Here is a 19,730-nt window from a genome sequence, read left to right on the forward strand (position 1 = left end):
CAGGACTTACGACATGCTCATGCTGTGGAAGGACACAAGAAGGACAGCCAAAACGCAAGAAACACCTACTCTGAAAGTGGTTTTTAGCGTATTTCTGTGACCAAGTGAAAACTAAAAAGCCATTTAATATAAACTAAGAATATGCGTTGTTTTTTTAATTGTATTCGCGTCACTTTACCCCTATTAAATACGCTTTACTAAATTGAATTTGTTTTATTTCCTCACATAATTTGAGAATAGTGCTTACTAGGTATACCTCAATGGAAGCAAAAATGTAGTATTTTTGCGAGTTGATACACTTGCTACTTGTGTATAGTGGCAAATGTATTAAACCCGCAATCAACACTAATCAATATGTAAACAGGCCCCAACGTGAAGCACATTTACCCTACAGACATACTTATCCATATTGACCATATTTGAACCTCTCAACTCTCTTCAAGGGCACGCCACACAGCGTGATCCTATATACTGTTGTAATGTTAATGCTTAAGGATAATAATTTGTGGATTTATAAAATAAAACGAAACGAAATTTACTGGATTTATGTATATTATATTATTTTGGATTTATATTATAAGTTTTCTAAAGTACAGTCGCCATCAGATATATTGGTGCAGCTAGGGTGCTCATAAATATCTGAACACGCCTCTATTATCAGGGCGTGCGTGTTCAGATATTGTGAACACCTTGCCGAGCCCATATATAATAGCCAATAACGACCTAGTTATAAGACTATTACAATCTTAATCATTATGTATGTATAATACAACAATCACGTTTATATAGTCCTCACAAACGTATAAGTTACCATTTTGGCCAATATATCTTCAAAGCTTGGCACCGAATCGCTGTTAAAGACTTTGGTGTGCTCAAATACGCTGAATTTGGAAAGTAACGTCTGTACTTCCTACAAGACGGTACGACGCACTTTGAGTTCATCTCTGTAATATTCTATTTCCATTCGAACGTTTCCGGGATCGTCTCCATCTATTGTGTTGATACTGAGATCCAAAATGACTCGTGTAGCAGTCCAAGAGTCGGGGTGAAGGCGTTAATGAAAATGTTCTCCAAGAAGCAGTGCCAAGTAGTCGAAAGCAATCGTTATCATTATCAAAATATCCGTGTTGATCGTGCTAGGGACGTTAAAAATACTTATTCTAGAAATCACACCGACATCCAATTACAAGAAAACACAAATGTTTCGTCCGACCATTATTTTCCAATTATTTGCAAGTTATTTTCCAAGAATGACACTGACAGTTGACATCGATTTTTTTTCTATCTCGTCCCATTTACTGCGCGCAAAGGAATTAATTACTCGAGTCTGCCATTTCACCTCACAAACGTCATATCGATCATTTAAAAAATTATATTTAATCAATAAAATGATATAAAAATAAAAGAGCTGCATTTCCGTGATCGCTATAATGAATACTATCGGGAAAAAATATAATTTGCCTATCTTCAAAAAACTTTACCTACCCAATTACAGTCCAACCTGTATAAGCGAGAGCTCAAGGGGCCAGAATATTTATCTCGCTCATGGAGGTTTTTCTCTTATCTTATTTTCTTACTCTTAGAGGTGAATTGTAGGTTTCTCGCTTTTAGGTTTGAAAAGTAAGGTTACATATTCGATACACCTAACATTTATGGAAGCCATATTTACTTATCGTGTGTATTTTTGTGATGTCTCGTTCGCGAAAGAGATTGCAATTTTTATCATTAACAATTATTTTTCATTTATAAATTCCTACCATTCTACGTAATCAATACGTAGGGACTGAGCAAGTTTGATTGAAAATATCGGTTCACGACAATCACGACACATTTGTTTTTCTGCAAAGAATCAAAAACAAAGAACTAAGAGGTAAACCCTTTTTTAGAAACAATAAAAAAATGGCTAGTTGCACCACGTGCACGTTCGTTCCACGAAAATTAGAAAGTATAAAAAATAACGGATAATAATTACCTACACTCAGGATTCTCCCTTATAGAGGCCAAGGGAGAGACTCTCTCTGATACAGAGGTTCGGACGGGACAAACTACTTTCTTTTAAAGAGGTTTATATCTTTCGCTAATAGAGGTAATCTAGAGCAAAAATGACGGGACCTTATAATTACTCCCGCTATTATAGTTTTCTCGTTTTTCCAGGTTTGCCTGTAGAGAATCACAGCACTCTTCCTCTAATGAATCTTCTTGCTCATGAGTGTATGCGCGACTTTCATTTAAAAACTGTAATCAGAAATAGTTATTACTATAGTTGGTACAACCAAATTTGTCAGGCAATACTAGTAAATAAGAACAAAAAAATATACCTTTTCTTTTTGGTGCTATGCTAGTATAAGTGTAATACAAAGATAGAATAATTCTCTCTGTTTATGCTTGAAATGAGACAGTTCTTTGACGAACTATAAATGATTAAGAAAATCGCATTCCGTCAGGATAGTAAATCTAGCAACATTACTGAAAGTTATTTAAAATTGAGATTTCATCAGTAACGTAACACCCTCTACTGGTAAGAGTGGGTATATTACGAAAACATAAGGGATGAAAGTAGGTAACCATTCTCATTTCAAAGCAGACTTCACATTTTTTTTTTATATATTGAAGTGTCCGGAATTACCCAATGTTCATGTTTATTACAATTCAATTTTATTGTTTGGAAGTTTTTAAGAAGAAGAAGAGTTTTTATATTATTTATTATGTTTTGCACTTCCTCTTTCTATGGGCCCATTTATCAAATAAGTTCGTATAGATATACCGGGTGTTTCCTGTAACAGGAGCATTAAATTAAACAGTTGGCTGTACGCTTCCAACTGACCAACATTTGTTCAGCAACTTTAAAAAATAACTTATGGTTTGATTTTTATTACTCTTTAAAGTTTATTCTAAGACGCAATGTATTTCAAATTTTGTCATGTTTAAAGCGTGACAAGAAACGTCATACACACTGATGTCAGCGTACATTGAAGGCAATATTTATTTTGTATGAAAAAGAGGAATTCTAAAGGATTCATAATTTTTAAAAGTTGTTAAACAAAAGTTTTATAGTTTGAGCAGTATAATATGTGATTTAATTATTTGCTCGTGTTACAGGCAACACCCGGTATACCTGCTTATCTTGCAAGTTCAAGACAAGATCTTGTCTTGCATAATTTAATGAAATTAATTGAACCATGAATTACAATTTTACGTACCAACTGAAAAAAGGAAACCAATATTTAATCATTTGTAAGTATTAAAGCTGCAATAATTTTGTCATATCCAAGTCAAAAGAGTTAGGCCAAGAAAATTCTGCAGCGAGTTTGATAGCCCACGTAGTGCAAATGTTATTTTAAACGGCAAACTTCTATGAATATGACGTATAAATAACACTCGCACTCCGTGGGCTATCAATATCGTTGCAGACTTTTCTTGGTCTAACTCTATAAGTTATCTACTCTGACATTGGGGCCCGTTTACATCTCCAACTATAATAATATATCTCTGTTATATGGTAGTAATTAATTATGTTAAGACCAAGTTTCACTTTTAAACTAACACTTGCACTGCGTGGGCTATCAAAATCGCTGCAGACTTTTCTTGGTCAACTCTACTAATAACGCTCTCTAAGCGTCAAAAGGAAATAAATTATAAACAACGTTATAAGATACTTGTTCTGTTGACATATTTATCTTTAGATTGAATTTATGAAATTGATGATGTAGAAAGTAAATCTGTATTGTATTACTGCTTCGCTGATTTACTTACCTTCTTTTTATTGGCCTGGAAATTCAAAATAGAATTACTAATTAGGTATCTAACTAAAATACCTAAAACCTATCTATCTAAAGTGTCTTACGTTTAATCGTCCTGATAATTTTGATACTATCCCTTGTGCGCCTCCCTGCAAGAATATGTTGTAAAATATCAAAACAAAGTTATTAAGGCCCAGTAGGTCTGAGTTCATCTTCACTTAAATTTTATAAGCGTGAGAGTGGGAAAAAATTTAATTTTGGTCTTACATTTCAATGACCCCTGGATGTTATACAGTGTGTTTTATGTAACAGGAGCAATAAAGTAAACTGTAGGCTGTACGCCTCAATCTGACCAACATTTGTTCAGCAACTTTTGAAAATAACTCATGGTTTGATTTTTATTACACTTTAAAGTTTATTCTAAGACGCAATGTATAGCATGTATGTCATGTTTACAGCGTGACAAGCAACGTCAAACACACTGATTTCAGCGTACATTGAAGGCAATATTTATTTTGTATGAAAAAGAGGAAGTCTAAAGGATTCATAATTTTTAAAAGTTGCTGAACAAATGTTGGTCAGTTTGAGGAGTACAGCCTTTAGTTTAATTTATTGCTCCTGTTACTGGAAGCATCCTGTATAGGGATGATATGTATCAACCTTTCTTAAGTACTTACTTGTTGTGCCACGTCCTTATCTACAGCCTAAGAAAAAAGTTAAATTGTCTGGTTTTATACGTATTTAATAGAATATAAGTATTATAGTAAGTATATTATATAACAAAAATGATATAAAAAGCGATAAATATATTAAATGTCTACTTACAAGCTGGAATAGAACATTTAGTATTTATAATTATGATGTTTTAAAGCACGGATAAACTATTGTGGAGAAGCCTGTGGATATATTTTTTTTACTTTCAACAGTTGTTATTTTGAAATAAAATTACCTTCGTGAATGGATTATAATAGGATTTTTCTAACTGTCACCAATAATGTAGGAAAAGTATTTTCATACAATAATGTATACTGTTAGCTTAGGAACCTACGCATACGAATGCATTGTATTTTTTTTGAATTGAATAAGAATGGGTTACCTACTTATTTCAAATATGAAATGCCAAAGTGGAATTTTAAAAACGTTTAAAAACAACGGAAATGAATAAATTTTATTATATATGTCGGAGCGTGACTCCAGAAGGACGTATTGCAGCGTTACAGTTCATAGTTAAAGAAGCCTGTTTAAAGTCGATTAGCAATGTTTGGCTACGTATTACCGGGTTGTAACGGAATTCATAATGTTGCGTAGAGATTAACGCCATCTATTGGCGTGTTGTTGAACTAAGATGACAGGTAGAAGGCTTTGGAACGTCAAGAGGGTTCTCTTGGGTGAAGGTAGGCACGAGTTGGTAGTTTTGTCGTTATGTTGGTGGACCGGTCGAGCAGGTGTGCCTGCTCGACTTAAAAGGCGGGAGCGGTGAGGCTCCGTAATCAGACTTGATCGGACCGCGCTAGAGATCGGACGTTAGCCAACCTCGTGCCTAATTCGCCACGTTCTTGAAGGCTTATACCTGAAGGATTATTCTGAAAGCTTATAGAATCCAACGTTCTTTAACCATTTAGCTAAGTGTTTTATTCCAAGTGTTATTTTGATTTCTTACGTGTGATTAGAAGCTTACCTTTGTAAAATGAAGAGAAGAAGTGTTGTTTTGAAAAGATGTGTCCCGCCGAGTTTGTTGCCGGTCCCATATTGGGATACCCTTCTCCAATTGAGAAGGAATTAAATCTTCTCGGGTCAGAGGTGTACGGTTGGAGCCGGCCTAGCTTGATTTAAATAAAGACTTGAACGATTTTATGCGATCCTTTTATTTGAGTGCAATCCAAATACATCCCAATAGTGACTAGATATTTTAGTAGGCACTAGTATGGTTAACAAGTCCGAAAGATTATTTCATGCACTGGTAGCATATTGGGTTAGCTGTGAAGTAATACATTGAGATACTACGCCCACCCGCCATCCTGTGTAAATACCCCATGCTGCCTGGTGCACTCCGTCATCAGAAGTGGGATGCCGAGTCTCATGTATTGCTTACACAGCCACGTAGGAGTACGGTGTATTTCCGGTGTGTTTTTGGTGACCTACATGCTATAATCTGGACACGTGGTAATGATGCCATCACGCCTGTAACACAGAAGCGGCTGTGCAGTATCGTCTGTGATGGAGATTTGGAAATAAAAGGACAGGTTTCGTTCTGATTGTTTATTAGTGATTTTTATTTTGAGTGTAATGGCGAAGCATAACAGTCGAACGTAACTAATTAGCTGTCACTTTTCGTATTGGCCCTTTTACCTTTTTACTCATTTTAGGAACACGTGTTTGTTCATAGAGTAAAATAAAACACACTCATTGAAGTTTAAATCATATTCTGAGTTTTTTAAAGTCCTGTATCCATGGATAACATGCCTTTTGTGTGCGCTACTAGGGCATTTCACAAACCTTGGAGTTTAAGCTGCATACATGATAGAACTGATACCGTGCAAATGATGATTTCAGTAACAGCCAGCTACGATAAACCACATCGTGCATCTCGCCATCTGCCACAGTAACGGCAACTGCAAGGCGGAAAGCGTCAGCCTTCGTGCTTGGGTTGGTCTTCACCACCACGACCTTTTGACTTGGACACGTGCATCATACTTTATTATCTGGTGAGCAGTTCACATTTCGTTGGGGTTATTTTGAGTTGTTTTACTTCTGATTGGAACTCTTGAGCGAGTTTCTGTTTAAAGCTAAAGTAGAAAGCGAAAGTAAGATGAGCCGTTGGTGCGGCGCTATTTGATGTTGATTTAAGATAATTTTGTGACAATGGATGTTGAAATTTAATGTGTATGGTATAGTTGGTATACCATTTGAATAGAGATTAAATGCGATCGTTTGGAGTTATGAGTTTCAATACACGTTGTCACAAGGTCTCAAGTGCGCACGGTCAGAATAACCGAGCGAAGTTATTGTCTATTGTAGTTGTAATGATTAAAATGTGTTATCGTGCAACTCAATAATGCTTAGTTACGGTCAGCCAGGTTTCACTTACCAAGCGTAGACGTAGGCGTAAAACACCGGAAGTAGATTTTTATGTTCTTTTCCGTTGCTGTGCGGCCACAAGTGGTGGCGTGCGTTTGGTCTGTGTGATCGGCTGGAGCTGTAGCCGGATGAAGGCAGTTGTTTCTATGGTCACCAGATGAGCGTGGCCGTTGTGACTCAGTTGCTAGGTGTAGCATTGCGAAATGACCAGATGGTGGTCTGGTCGTGCATTCATGATGATGGTGGTCATTGTGAATGTAGCATTGCGAGATGACCAGATGGTGGTCTGGTCATGCATTCATGATGATGGTGGTCATTGTGAGTGTAGCATTGTGAGATGATTGGATGGTGGTCCGGTCGTGCATTCATGATGATGGTGGTCATTGTGAGTGTAGCATTGCGAGATGATTGGATGGTGGTCCGGTCATGCATTCATGATGATGGTGGTCATTGTGAGTGTAGCATTGCGAGATGATCGGATGGTGGTCCAGTCACGAGTTCATGATGATGGTGGTCATTGTGAGCTTTATAGATTTAACGAGTATAATTTAAACACAGTACATTTGTGCAGACGCTGGATGCGGGTGGCTTCCAACCGATACGAATGGTGGTCCAAGGGGGAGGCCTCTGTTCAGCAGTGGACGTCTTATAGCTGAGATGATGAGATGATGATGACATTTGTGCAATTGCTGTTGCGATCATGAGATCTAGATTGATTGAAAGACTGTCTTTGGTGACCCTGTTTTTGTTTTATCTACCCCGACCGTATAATTGGTCAGGTTAGCCGAGCAATAAGAATCAAATGTGATCATTGATTTTATTCGATGATGAATGAGACCCAAATTGTTGGTCAGGAGTGACCGAGCGATATGATACTGTGCTGTGTATCTTGTTTCAGAAGCAAATGCATACACCCACACACGAGGACGTGTGTACCGCAGGACGGCCGTGTCGGAGCGTGACTCCAGAAGGACGTATTGCAGCGTTACAGTTCATAGTTAAAGAAGCCTGTTTAAAGTCGATTAGCAATGTTTGGCTACGTATTACCGGGTTGTAACGAAATTCATAATGTTGCGTAGAGATTAACGCCATCTATTGGCGTGTTGTTGAACTAAGATGACAGGTAGAAGGCTTTGGAACGTCAAGAGGGTTCTCTTGGGTGAAGGTAGGCACGAGTTGGTAGTTTTGTCGTTATGTTGGTGGACCGGTCGAGCAGGTGTGCCTGCTCGACTTAAAAGGCGGGAGCGGTGAGGCTCCGTAATCAGACTTGATCGGACCGCGCTAGAGATCGGACGTTAGCCAACCTCGTGCCTAATTCGCCACGTTCTTGAAGGCTTATACCTGAAGGATTATTCTGAAAGCTTATAGAATCCAACGTTCTTTAACCATTTAGCTAAGTGTTTTATTCCAAGTGTTATTTTGATTTCTTACGTGTGATTAGAAGCTTACCTTTGTAAAATGAAGAGAAGAAGTGTTGTTTTGAAAAGATGTGTCCCGCCGAGTTTGTTGCCGGTCCCATATTGGGATACCCTTCTCCAATTGAGAAGGAATTAAATCTTCTCGGGTCAGAGGTGTACGGTTGGAGCCGGCCTAGCTTGATTTAAATAAAGACTTGAACGATTTTATGCGATCCTTTTATTTGAGTGCAATCCAAATACATCCCAATAGTGACTAGATATTTTAGTAGGCACTAGTATGGTTAACAAGTCCGAAAGATTATTTCATGCACTGGTAGCATACTGATTTAGCTGTGAAGTAATACATTGAGATACTACGCCCACCCGCCATCCTGTGTAAACACCCGTGCTGCCCTGCTGGCCTCCGTCATATACTTCTTTAAACATTAACGTAAGTAACTATTTAAAAAAAGTATTACGGGCTACTTACGTCCAGCTAAAATTAATATGTATATTTAATTAATATAGGTTGACGACCTCATCAAACCCGGGCTCGCGGCAAACCTCGACGGCGTTGGCGAGATGACCTCGACGCCTTTGACAGGAACTGGTGGGAGACGGGTCAAGACCGGGATACGTAGAAAGCGAGGAGGGAGGCCTTTGCCCAGCAGTGGGACACTCTAGGCTCATATAAATAAATAAATATAATGTTGACGACCTGACCGGCCAAAAAATCCGGTGTCTGGTTACCAAAAGATTTAAAAGTATTTACAATTATTTCGTGTACCTTTAGACCATGGAACAGTTTCTTCGCGAGCTGAAATGTTAAGTGCCAAAGTCAATACCTTCTTTATGTTGTAAACTTGTGTACCTACCTACTTACATACATCAAGTACTTATTTAATAAGATTATATCGATTTAATTACATAATCCCAATTGATTTCACAATATAACAATAAAAATTCAGCCCTGATACAGTACATATCGCATTTTTGTGACTTATTTTATTTTTAATTATACCTATTTTATATAAGTATTAAAAATCTTGAATTCATTAATAAAATATCCTTTTCAGTATTTACCTTTGCAACCTTTTGCACATGTGCCGGCTGTAAAGTAATTATAATTATAATATACCTACCTTGTATTTTTGATATCATATTGTAAGTAAGATACTTGAATATTTATTTTAGATTTTATTTAATATTTATAATATTTCATTAATTTTAATTTAATATTTTTATTATTGATAATCAAACATAAAGGCATCCGCCACCTGCTTCGACAAAACACAAACGTCATTCGCACAAGTATCGTCATTAATTTATTCTACTTTAACACAATAAATAATAAATATCTGCAAAGAGCTTCGTCAAATCAAACACAATTAATTGTACCGTAAAAAAAAGTGTTAACTCCAAAGTGGCGTTAGGAAGGGATAAATTGAGTGACTGAGAGAATGAGTTATTATTTTAATTGACTCACACTTTTCCCGCTCAAAGTAGTCGGATTCTCCTAAAAAAGCCATAATAATATTAGATTTTAAATAAATAGGAGTGATATAGGATCTTCAGTTGACAAGTAAAATACGAGTATCATGTAACGTTTACCGTACACGTACCACGTTTCCTGAAGGTATTTTTTTAAAGATTTTTTAGCCCTTTTACGACAGTTATTTGGGACACTATGTACACATATACTTTTAGAGAAATTTTAAGTAATATAATAATATGTATTGATCAAAAACCATTATTACACATAGAAAAATAAAATAAAAACATTAAATTACTTACGATTATCTAAAAAACAAATACATAACATAAATATTACAGGACATTAATACAAATATGTACTATTTAACATATTCAAGACTAGGTAATTACTAGATCGAGATTTTTTTGATTTATTAGGTATTTCACAATACCGAAAAAAACTAATAGGTTTAAACTACAGTGAAGTCTATTAAAACCATATTAAATCAAACCAAGTATTATTAAAAATACAATTTTAATCAAATGCTTGATAGTGTTAATCTTGATTAAATACTCTAAAATATGACATGAAATTTTAAATTATTTTAAATAAATACTTACGTCATCCAAAGCCTGACATATTCGTTGAGACTGAAAATTGATGAAATGCTTAATACATATTTGGGGCATTATCTATGAAAAGGGATCTTATTGTCGATGGCGCTTACGCCGCACTGCGTCGCGCGGTATTGTATTTATATCGGAGCATCGTTAATAATGGCGTAAGCGCCATCGACAATAAGGTCCCTTTTCATAGATAACGTCACATTTAAGGTAGGTAAACTACTGCTACAAGTAGGTACAGTCATCAGCAATAGTATCTTACACAACTAGGGCCGCAAAAATATGTGACACGTTTTTATTTGGAGCGCAATAAGAGCGCGTCATATATTTTTGCGGCCCTAGTTGTGTAAGATACTATTGCTGATGACTGTACATGTAAAGCCTCGATTATAGGACCCTTCAAATTATACGGAAGGTGAGTTTGTATTGCCGAATTTGCGAGAAACATTGCTACGAATTTGCCGCTCATTGCGCTGTATTTTATGTTTTTATTTTCAAAATATAAGATGAATAGTATTTATACATATAAGGTAAACGTACTAGTGCTTGACATGCTAATGCCCAATTGATGACACCTTGCTGTCACCTCTATCGACAATGACTTAAGTTTCAAGATGACATGTACTGGGACCGCGTCGAGCACCAGTATGTTTACATTACGGAATTCTAAGAGATTATTGATCAAAACAACACATTTTAAATTACTTTGTCAAATCTCGATCTCGTCGAACTTAATCAGGATCTCGAAAGTCTGACGGTCGAGATCTCGAACACCCAATCTCGATTCAGATTATTCGTGCGAGATCTCGAATCGCCAATCTTGGTCCTCCATTCCATTGCCTAGAGACGCAACGCAACGCACCAGTGGTCGCACCAGTGGTCGTCAAAAATATCTATCATTCTATGATAGCTTAATAAAAAGAGATACTTATGTTACTAATTGTAAGTAACAGGTATTATTATCAATTATGTGTATTAAATGATAATTTATCATAAATACACATATAGAAAAATGAAACAATTCCAGGTACTTTTCAACGCAAACATTCCCGATATATTACTCGTAATTCCTATTTAGAAAAGTATTCAAGAGTGCTAGATACTGTTGGTGTATAGTTTACTATTGATGCCGACCGTATTTGCTTGACAAGCGCGTTCGATAATCTCAGGATTAAGTACTATAAAGTCTAAAGTTCCATAATCTTATGTAATTTGTTTTTAAAGATTAAGTAGGCAAACGAGCCGTCTTCCATAATTTATGTCGCCCATACACGCCCGTATTACCAGGAGGGTTGAAATATGCCAGCTTTTAAGATGGGACTACGCTCTTTCTGGAAGGTCATATTGGTCCGAAAATCCCGTAGGCGATTCAATCCATTTCAATCCACGGTTTAGCTGTGCGAAGCAGGAAGTTTCTAGAGAAACGCCTCGTGGGTTAATATTTAAGGGCTGTCAATCATCTTATGGTGAAGACCAGAGCTCGGCGGGGGTGAGCTGTTTTCAGAGTTTGCACAACATGGACATGCCTTGTCATTAGATGGTATATGTGGTGTAATTTAATAACTAAAGAAATTATTTTATTTAGGCTGCCTTTCCGCTACGATCTTTACGTCGCCATTAAAACAAATAAATCTTATAGCAAGCTTTTTTAGTAAACCTCTTCAAATAATATGTATATCCATCCATATGCTACTATTAAAGTTTATTTGTACATATGATTTAGATTTATTTATTTCATAATACTAAATTACAATATAAATTATTTTGCACTAATCTATACGAATTTATATTATGATCGTCAAGTAGGGAAATAACAATTGATTATAACTATACAAATGTCAAGCAATACACAATTTAAAAACCATTATAAGCAACCAATGGCATTGTCATTTTAGTTTAATTATAATGAATAAAGTTTTATTTTAATATTTATTTCTAAGGTGTATCTATATTGTTATAATTTTGTATAATGTTAAAGAAATAAATATTATTCTTATTCTTTTTATTCATCATTTCTCTTAGGCTAGGGTTTTTATAATATGAATATAAAAGTAAAATATAAAAACACTTACAAAACAATAAAAAATACATATAAACACATTATAAAAAACCTAACCTAGGGTGCCGCCAGCAGCGGGGCAAGGCCCAAGCTACCGGTGGTCAGGGCTGCAGAGAGAGGAACCGACGTACTATCCGCGCCGTGTCCAAGATCACCGCCTTCTGCATCTGTCCCTTGATCCAACCACCTAGCGAGAGTCTCTCGAGATGTTGGTCGAGACTCTTCGCTATTAAACCGTTCACTGAAACGACTATCGGGACAACGATCGTCGAATCAACATCCCACATGGCGGTTATCTCGTGAGCCAAGTCTAGGTACTTACTGGACTTGTCCTTCTCGGCCTTCACGAGATTCTCATCATGGGGGATGGTGATGTCAACGAGCACGGCCCGACGTTGCGGTCGATCTATTATCACAATATCAGGCTTATTGGCTACAATAGTCCTGTCAGTGATGATAGATCGATCCCAATAGAGCGTGGCACGACCATTCTCGAGAACAGGCGCAGGTGAGTACTTGTAGTACGGTACTTCACGGTCCACAAGGCCATATAGAAGGGCAAGTTGCTGGTGAATAATCCTGGCTACGAGATTATGTCTGTGCAAGTACTCGCCGTTAGCAAGATGAGAACAACCGGAAATGATATGCCTGAGTGACTCTCCGGGACGGCGGCATGCCCGACAAATGTCGACCGTACCGTCCTTCAGGATATATTTCCGATAGTTGTTCGTCATCATCACTTCGTCTGCAATTGCACAGGCAAAACCCTCGGTTTCTCCGAAGAGGTCCCCGAATCGTAACCAGTTCACCGACGCGAGCAGGTCCACATCGGGTCCCGTGAGGGCCTTGTAGAACCGCCCGTGTAGCACCTTACTCTCCCATGCCGCCTTGCGATCCGCAGTACTTAGTACCACAGGTTTGCGCCAGTTCTCGTTTGCCAAGGAAAGCGGCGTGAGGTTCCTATCTACTGCCACCACATCACGATGCATCCCACACTCGTTGTTAAGGAAATAGTTCCTGAGATTGTACACCTCGCGGTTGTGGAGATCCTTGGCGTTTAGGAAGCCTCGGCCTCCACACTTCCGTGGGATGTACAATCTCATAACTGACGAGCGTGGGTGTTCGTGTCTTATTCTTATTCTTATTCTTATTCTTATTCTTATATTAATATCTACACTTGACATAAGTGACGTCGAAACGGCTCACCTCTGCCGAGCTCTGGTGAAGACGGAAGAGTCCCATAAGATGAACTCAGATGATGTGAGTGTATGTGGTGTGATATGGTGGTATGAGTACTTACAAGAGGTGGTAGTGCTTGAGCATTGACGCACACAGCGACAGTTACACACAACAACAGCGTTGCGTACATGGTGATCGAATGCCGGGATCTCGCGCATATCCCTACTTCTATATATACATTTACATTAATTAAGTGTTGCCATGATATAATCAATTTTATGCGTACATAGCGTATTAGATTGAGTTAATAGCTTAATGAGTTAATTTAGGAATTACATGCAAAATGTGTTTTTTACACGCATATAATTTTTAAGACTTTGTGAAGAAGAAATGAAGAAATCACTTAAGACTGAAAACAGTTATTCAAACGTTTTCGTTTATTACCAGCTGATACCTTGTAGCAATGTTATTACAAAACAATTAATATTTCCATAGGCGAACCCAGTATTTTTTAAAGGGTGGGGCAGAAGTATGTTTACGTACCTTATTTGTTCCTAAAAATTTTTAGCTTCTCGTCAGACCACAGACCAGGGTGGGGCAAGTTGCCCCACTTGCCCCACCGTGCGTACGCCTATGAATATTTCTGCAGTGTTGTTAACAGTTAAGCGTCACTTGCACAATCCCACTAACCCGGGTTAACCGCTTAAACCTGGAGTTACCGTGGTTACAAGTATAATTTAACACTGATTTAGGCCCACTTGCACCATTCCATTAACCCGGGGTTAAGCGGTTAAACCGTTAACCTAGTTTCAAATTGCACTATGGTAACCATGGTAACTATAGGTTTAACCAGTTAACCCCGGGGTTAATGAATGGTGCAAGTATCCCTTAACAGTTTAACTGCTTAACACCGGGTTTACTAACTCGAGTTAAGCGGGTAAACCGAAGCGAGCTTAATACACTAACCCAAGGACCAAGGAATGTATGCCTGTATGCACCGACAGCCTTTTGTCGGCTAGCACATGTTACCTAAATTATTGCAGGTATTCCCCATAATTTACTTCTTATCTGAAGTGGGTGGAACCCCAGTAAGAGCATTTACTTATTTACAGGTACCTATAATTATATGGGGCTACTTTACCGCACCAGTGCGATAATTAGCACATTACGCAACTATGTCGAAAATTTAAAGGGCCAGCTTTAAAACGTTGTACGATACATACATGTGCGAATAGGTAATTCGCAACTCTTGTCGATTTAAAACACCCCCTTCTGTCGTATTTTTATTTGTGACGTCCCACGGGAAAAGGTACCTTATGGCGGATGGCGCTTACGCTATTATTAACACCGCTCCAATATTATTGCGGCGCTATGCGACGTAAGCGGCAGCCGCCATAAAGTACCTTTTGACGTGGAACGTCACATTTATTTCTCTCGACTCGTTTCGTTTTTCCTAGTTTCCGCACTTGTAACGCAATGTAGGTACTGTTATGTATTTATTACGAATGTTTATGCCTGAGTTATGGAAGCTTATAAATATTTCTTTTGTATAATTGCTTTGCACGGGTTACACAAAACCTTAACATATTATACCCCTAACTAAACCGTTCTCAAAAATCACTATCAATGATAGATGGATATCGCATGAAAATCCGTTTAGTCGTTTTGAGTTTATTGCGAACATACATACAGACAGACGCTGCGGGGGTTTTATAAAGTGTAGTGATCTTGTTAACTTTGTTAATGCCATAAAAGGTTTCCCTAATTACTCGTAATCAGTGTTAAAGGGTAATAATAAAACAAGACAACTTAAGTACCGTCAAGGAATTTAAATTCCGACCCATTTCGTACTTTGTCACAGTGACAATCAATATGAAAGCCGCTAGAGACCTCATACGGTTGTCACTGTGACAAAGTACGAAATGGGTCGGAATTTAAATTCCTTGACTGTACCTATTAAGTAGTTATAATATTTATTTACGAGTATGTCGTATTCCTCCATTAATTTATTAAACCAGTAACATATTTTGTCTAATTAAAACAATATTAATATCATTATGTCGTCTGCTTAATACTTAGGCACCTACTTAAAATCCTTGAATTATTAAAAACGTATCTTTTCATTTGAAAGTGTCATAAGATTTCAAGAATTTCAATCAATGATGGCGTCCTATATTAAATTAAATTCTTGCTCCATAGGAGGCTTAATCTACGATCCTAGCGTTATCGAAGCCCTTTCATCATTTTCACATTCATCATTTAGGAGATCTAGATGTAGTTAGAATTTCCAAACTTTCCCCAAAGATCTACAATTTCCATTCTTTGAACCTTTATTATGCCAACGACTGATATTTCGATTCGCAACGCCAACGCCAACAACGGATTAATCCGTCACAGATCACAGAGCAACATAGACCTACGTCCATATGCATAAAGTTCAGTTTCAGTTTTGACACTTCGGTGAGGTGGCGTCCGAGACACGTTTTGTGTTTGACGTTTGACACGGACGGCGCGATTCGGGAAATGAATTAGAGATCCACTAGATATGAGACAGTACAGATATGTGACGTTCCATAGTAAAAGGTACCATTTCCCCGGCTGAATATTGGACCGGCGTTAATAATAGCGTAAGCGCCAGCTGCCATAAGGTACCTTTTGCCGTGGAACGTCACATATCTTTACTATTTCATATCTAGTGCATCTCTCATTTCCCGAATATCGCCGGGCGTCGTAAAGGTTAATCATTTTCAGTAGGTACATAGATACACGGGGTACAAATTAAGTAAAGAAAAGACTTGATAATATTGCCCAAAATTTTTTATTGATACTATTTTACACTGGTGAAAAATAGCAGCTGAAAGAAAAAACAAAATAAATTAAATTCTTCCATTATTGCTTCCCAGTGGGTAAAGTTGACGAAATAAAAAGTGAGCCGATCTTGTTCAAACTTGTTCGAGAGATCGGCTCACTTTATATTTCGTTAAAAGACCACATAATAGGGTTCCTGTAGTATGCAACTGTGTAAAGGGGCTGTGGGTCAATAGTTATTTGTTTTACAAGGGTGCAAAGTTGTTGTTTAACCTTCGTGCTAATATTGATACCGGAGCTAACGAAAGATTCCAAAATTGAATCACGAGCGTAGCGAGTGGTTCGAAAAATGGAATCTTGAGCGTTGCGAGGGTTTCAAAGCACGAGGGTTAAACAGAATTTGCCCCCGTGTGAAACACAAAATTTTTCACCACACCAACCCAAAGCAAATATTAAATTTAAAATATCAAACCAAATCAAATCCAAATGAATGTTATTGAATATATATTAACCAAAATCATCATCATTTAAAAGTCAATTCTACCAGCAAACATAAGAAAACAACTCAAAATTTGCATTTGATTACTTTGCCCCACATGTGAATAAAATGCAACTTTGCTATCAGTTTTTGAAGTGCAAAGTAAGCCTTTCCGAGCTGGTGTGGTGAAAAATATTTTTCGTTGTCTTGTTTCCGAGTGTCGGAACGAACGGAGTGTTCCGAGTGTTCCGACGAGTGGTCGGAAACAAGAAAATTATAGACTCACTTTAACTCACTCACTTTTTTATTTAGAGTCCCCTCTGCTGTGAAACGCAGTACCCCTTATTTTCAGTGAACACGCACAACTTCTTTTTCGATTTGTATCCACCCGATGACGGTTTTATCTAAAAGAAATAAAAACAAAAATATGTAAAAAAGTTATACATTTCCCTCTTGCATGTAGTTTTTTCCTCTTAAAAGGGTATGGCCCGTCTAGTGGCATAGCTAGTATAGGCTAGTATAAACCAATCCATTTCTGTATAATTCATAGAACTTGGCTTAGCAGTGGGAGACTAAACCAGGCTAAATAAATAAAAATTGCATTCTTACATTACTCAATGGGCCTTTCAATTTCGCTTGTTTGACGACTTCCTGAAAGAGAAAATAAAAATGTAAATAAAACAAGAGTACCTACATAACATGAAATACAATTGTTAAGAAATAGTGTTTTTAGAGTGTTAATGTTAATTCACTCTAGGTGTTAAAGTAATACACATTTAACCTACTGTTTAAAGTTGCGTTTACTGCATTATTTTCACGAACTATAAACTTAAATAAAGTGAGTACCTAATTATAGTTTGAACTATTTTATTTTTTATCGATATTTCATTAAAAATACGAGTACCTAATGTTAAATTGCTTGGAAACTGCTGAGCAATAATGTTATCCAAATAAATAAATATAATATTATTGTGTGTGTGATATTTCTTACCGAGGACGTTATTAAAGCCAGCTAAAAATATTTAATATTATATTAATACATGACTGTTACTTAAGATACGTTTAGGTCGCGAGATTCACGCTCCGCTTCCACAGTTTGTTGTCGGCCGGCACCAACTTATGGCGCAAAATACTAGTTCTCTGTGCCGGTTATTGACGTAAATATATGTCTATGCACTGGCCTTACGCGCACTAAAAATGGTACTAGTTCAGCGGTGTTACTCACGAATTCCAGCCAATCGCACAGTCTAACGCAACTAGTTGCGACCAATAGCGCGCATGATGCGAACTCATCAACCAATCGCGTTGTAGCGGTGTCACACCGCTGTACTGGCCCCTGTCATGCCTCATTATTATTGCCCGTAAGGTCAGTCCCTAGATATCTATGTCAATGGTGCCAGTTCTATACGTAGTAATAATAGTTCAATTGCAATATCTGTGTCGTTTGGAGACTGGAGAGGCTAAAAATAGGTAAAACACTTGTTGACTTTGCCCACGCAACCGGTTTTTAATTTTACATAGTTTCCTTTATAAAATATGAAACGAGTACTCACCATCTGTAAAAAGTATATTTTATCAGTGACTATATTTTTACAATAACAAGTTGTAGAACATTCTCAAAAAAACAGGAAAATTCTCGGAAACTTCTGAACAATTACACGAGAATTTAAAGCAGGTTTCCATTCAGAAATGTATAATAATTATTAATAATATACAGGGTGATCAATCTAAATGGGTCAGTATGAAGAAGTCAGAAACTATGAGAGATAGCGAAATCTATTTTTAGGAATCATGGTGTCGATTTTAGATTTAATAATAATGACATACAAACTTTTTTTTAACTCTCATACATAACCGGGAATCGAACCTGGTCAATATTCTTTATGTAATGTATACCATATATTCATTGGGCAGAGGAAATTCAGAAAATATCTAATAAAGCCTGTATCTTCTAAGGTTCTGACTTCTACTTGACGCTAGATGTCACATACGTGTTGGTAAGAAAACTAATGTAGTATGGAGTGAGCGCTCTATGCTTACATATTTCTCTATAACTGTACTATTAACATAAATATAAATGTGTTCGATTTAATGGATTGGTTATACTATACAGTTATAATTTTTTTACATTTAATGTAGGTACCTGTAAAGCATCTTCTTTTTGCTTAGGTGTCAGCTGAAATTGTATGCAAATTACATTTAAATAATAGTATGATAAAAACATACATATCCATAAAAAATATCAATGTATATTTTTATTCCCTTACATACCTTACCCTTAATAATAATTTGGTACTTGGAATAAAGGTTTCCGGCTATTAATTGATTTACAAGGGGGCGGCCGAGCCTCCCGACTGTCCTATGGTACCTTCCCTACTTAAAAACTGTCCGGATTAAGACTACAGTATCACTGTAGTATCACTGCAGCACACCAGTATCACTGCAGCAGTATTGCAGCGCGATATTATCGTTGTGTGCAATACCGAGTGTATTTGCCGTAAATTTCAAAAATCCAGATAAAGTGTGTGCCTCAGATTTCACAGGTGATTTTGAAGCCACATACACATGGTGTGTCTGACCGTAGTAAAAGTAGCTCAGTTTAGCGAGTAGAATCGAGCCCTGGATTTAAAGCCCCATAGTCAGACACACACTGTATGGAGTAAGTCTGGTTTTCAATAGGTGACGTATGTACACACTGTACACAGCGCAACGTTTTTTCTTAGAGTTTACGTCAGATTAAATTATATTTAATAAAATAACTACAATCTTTTTCTTCATATTTTACTCACCGAAGAGCTTAACGTTGTCACACCAGATAGCTAAAAATAAATAAAAATATTCTTTTACTGACTGACAGGATTAGGAGCCCCTGGAATGGACCGATTTTTATATTG

The sequence above is a fragment of the Cydia fagiglandana genome, chromosome 23 (assembly GCF_963556715.1).
Source record: "Cydia fagiglandana chromosome 23, ilCydFagi1.1, whole genome shotgun sequence".
NCBI classification, from domain to species: domain Eukaryota; kingdom Metazoa; phylum Arthropoda; class Insecta; order Lepidoptera; family Tortricidae; genus Cydia; species Cydia fagiglandana.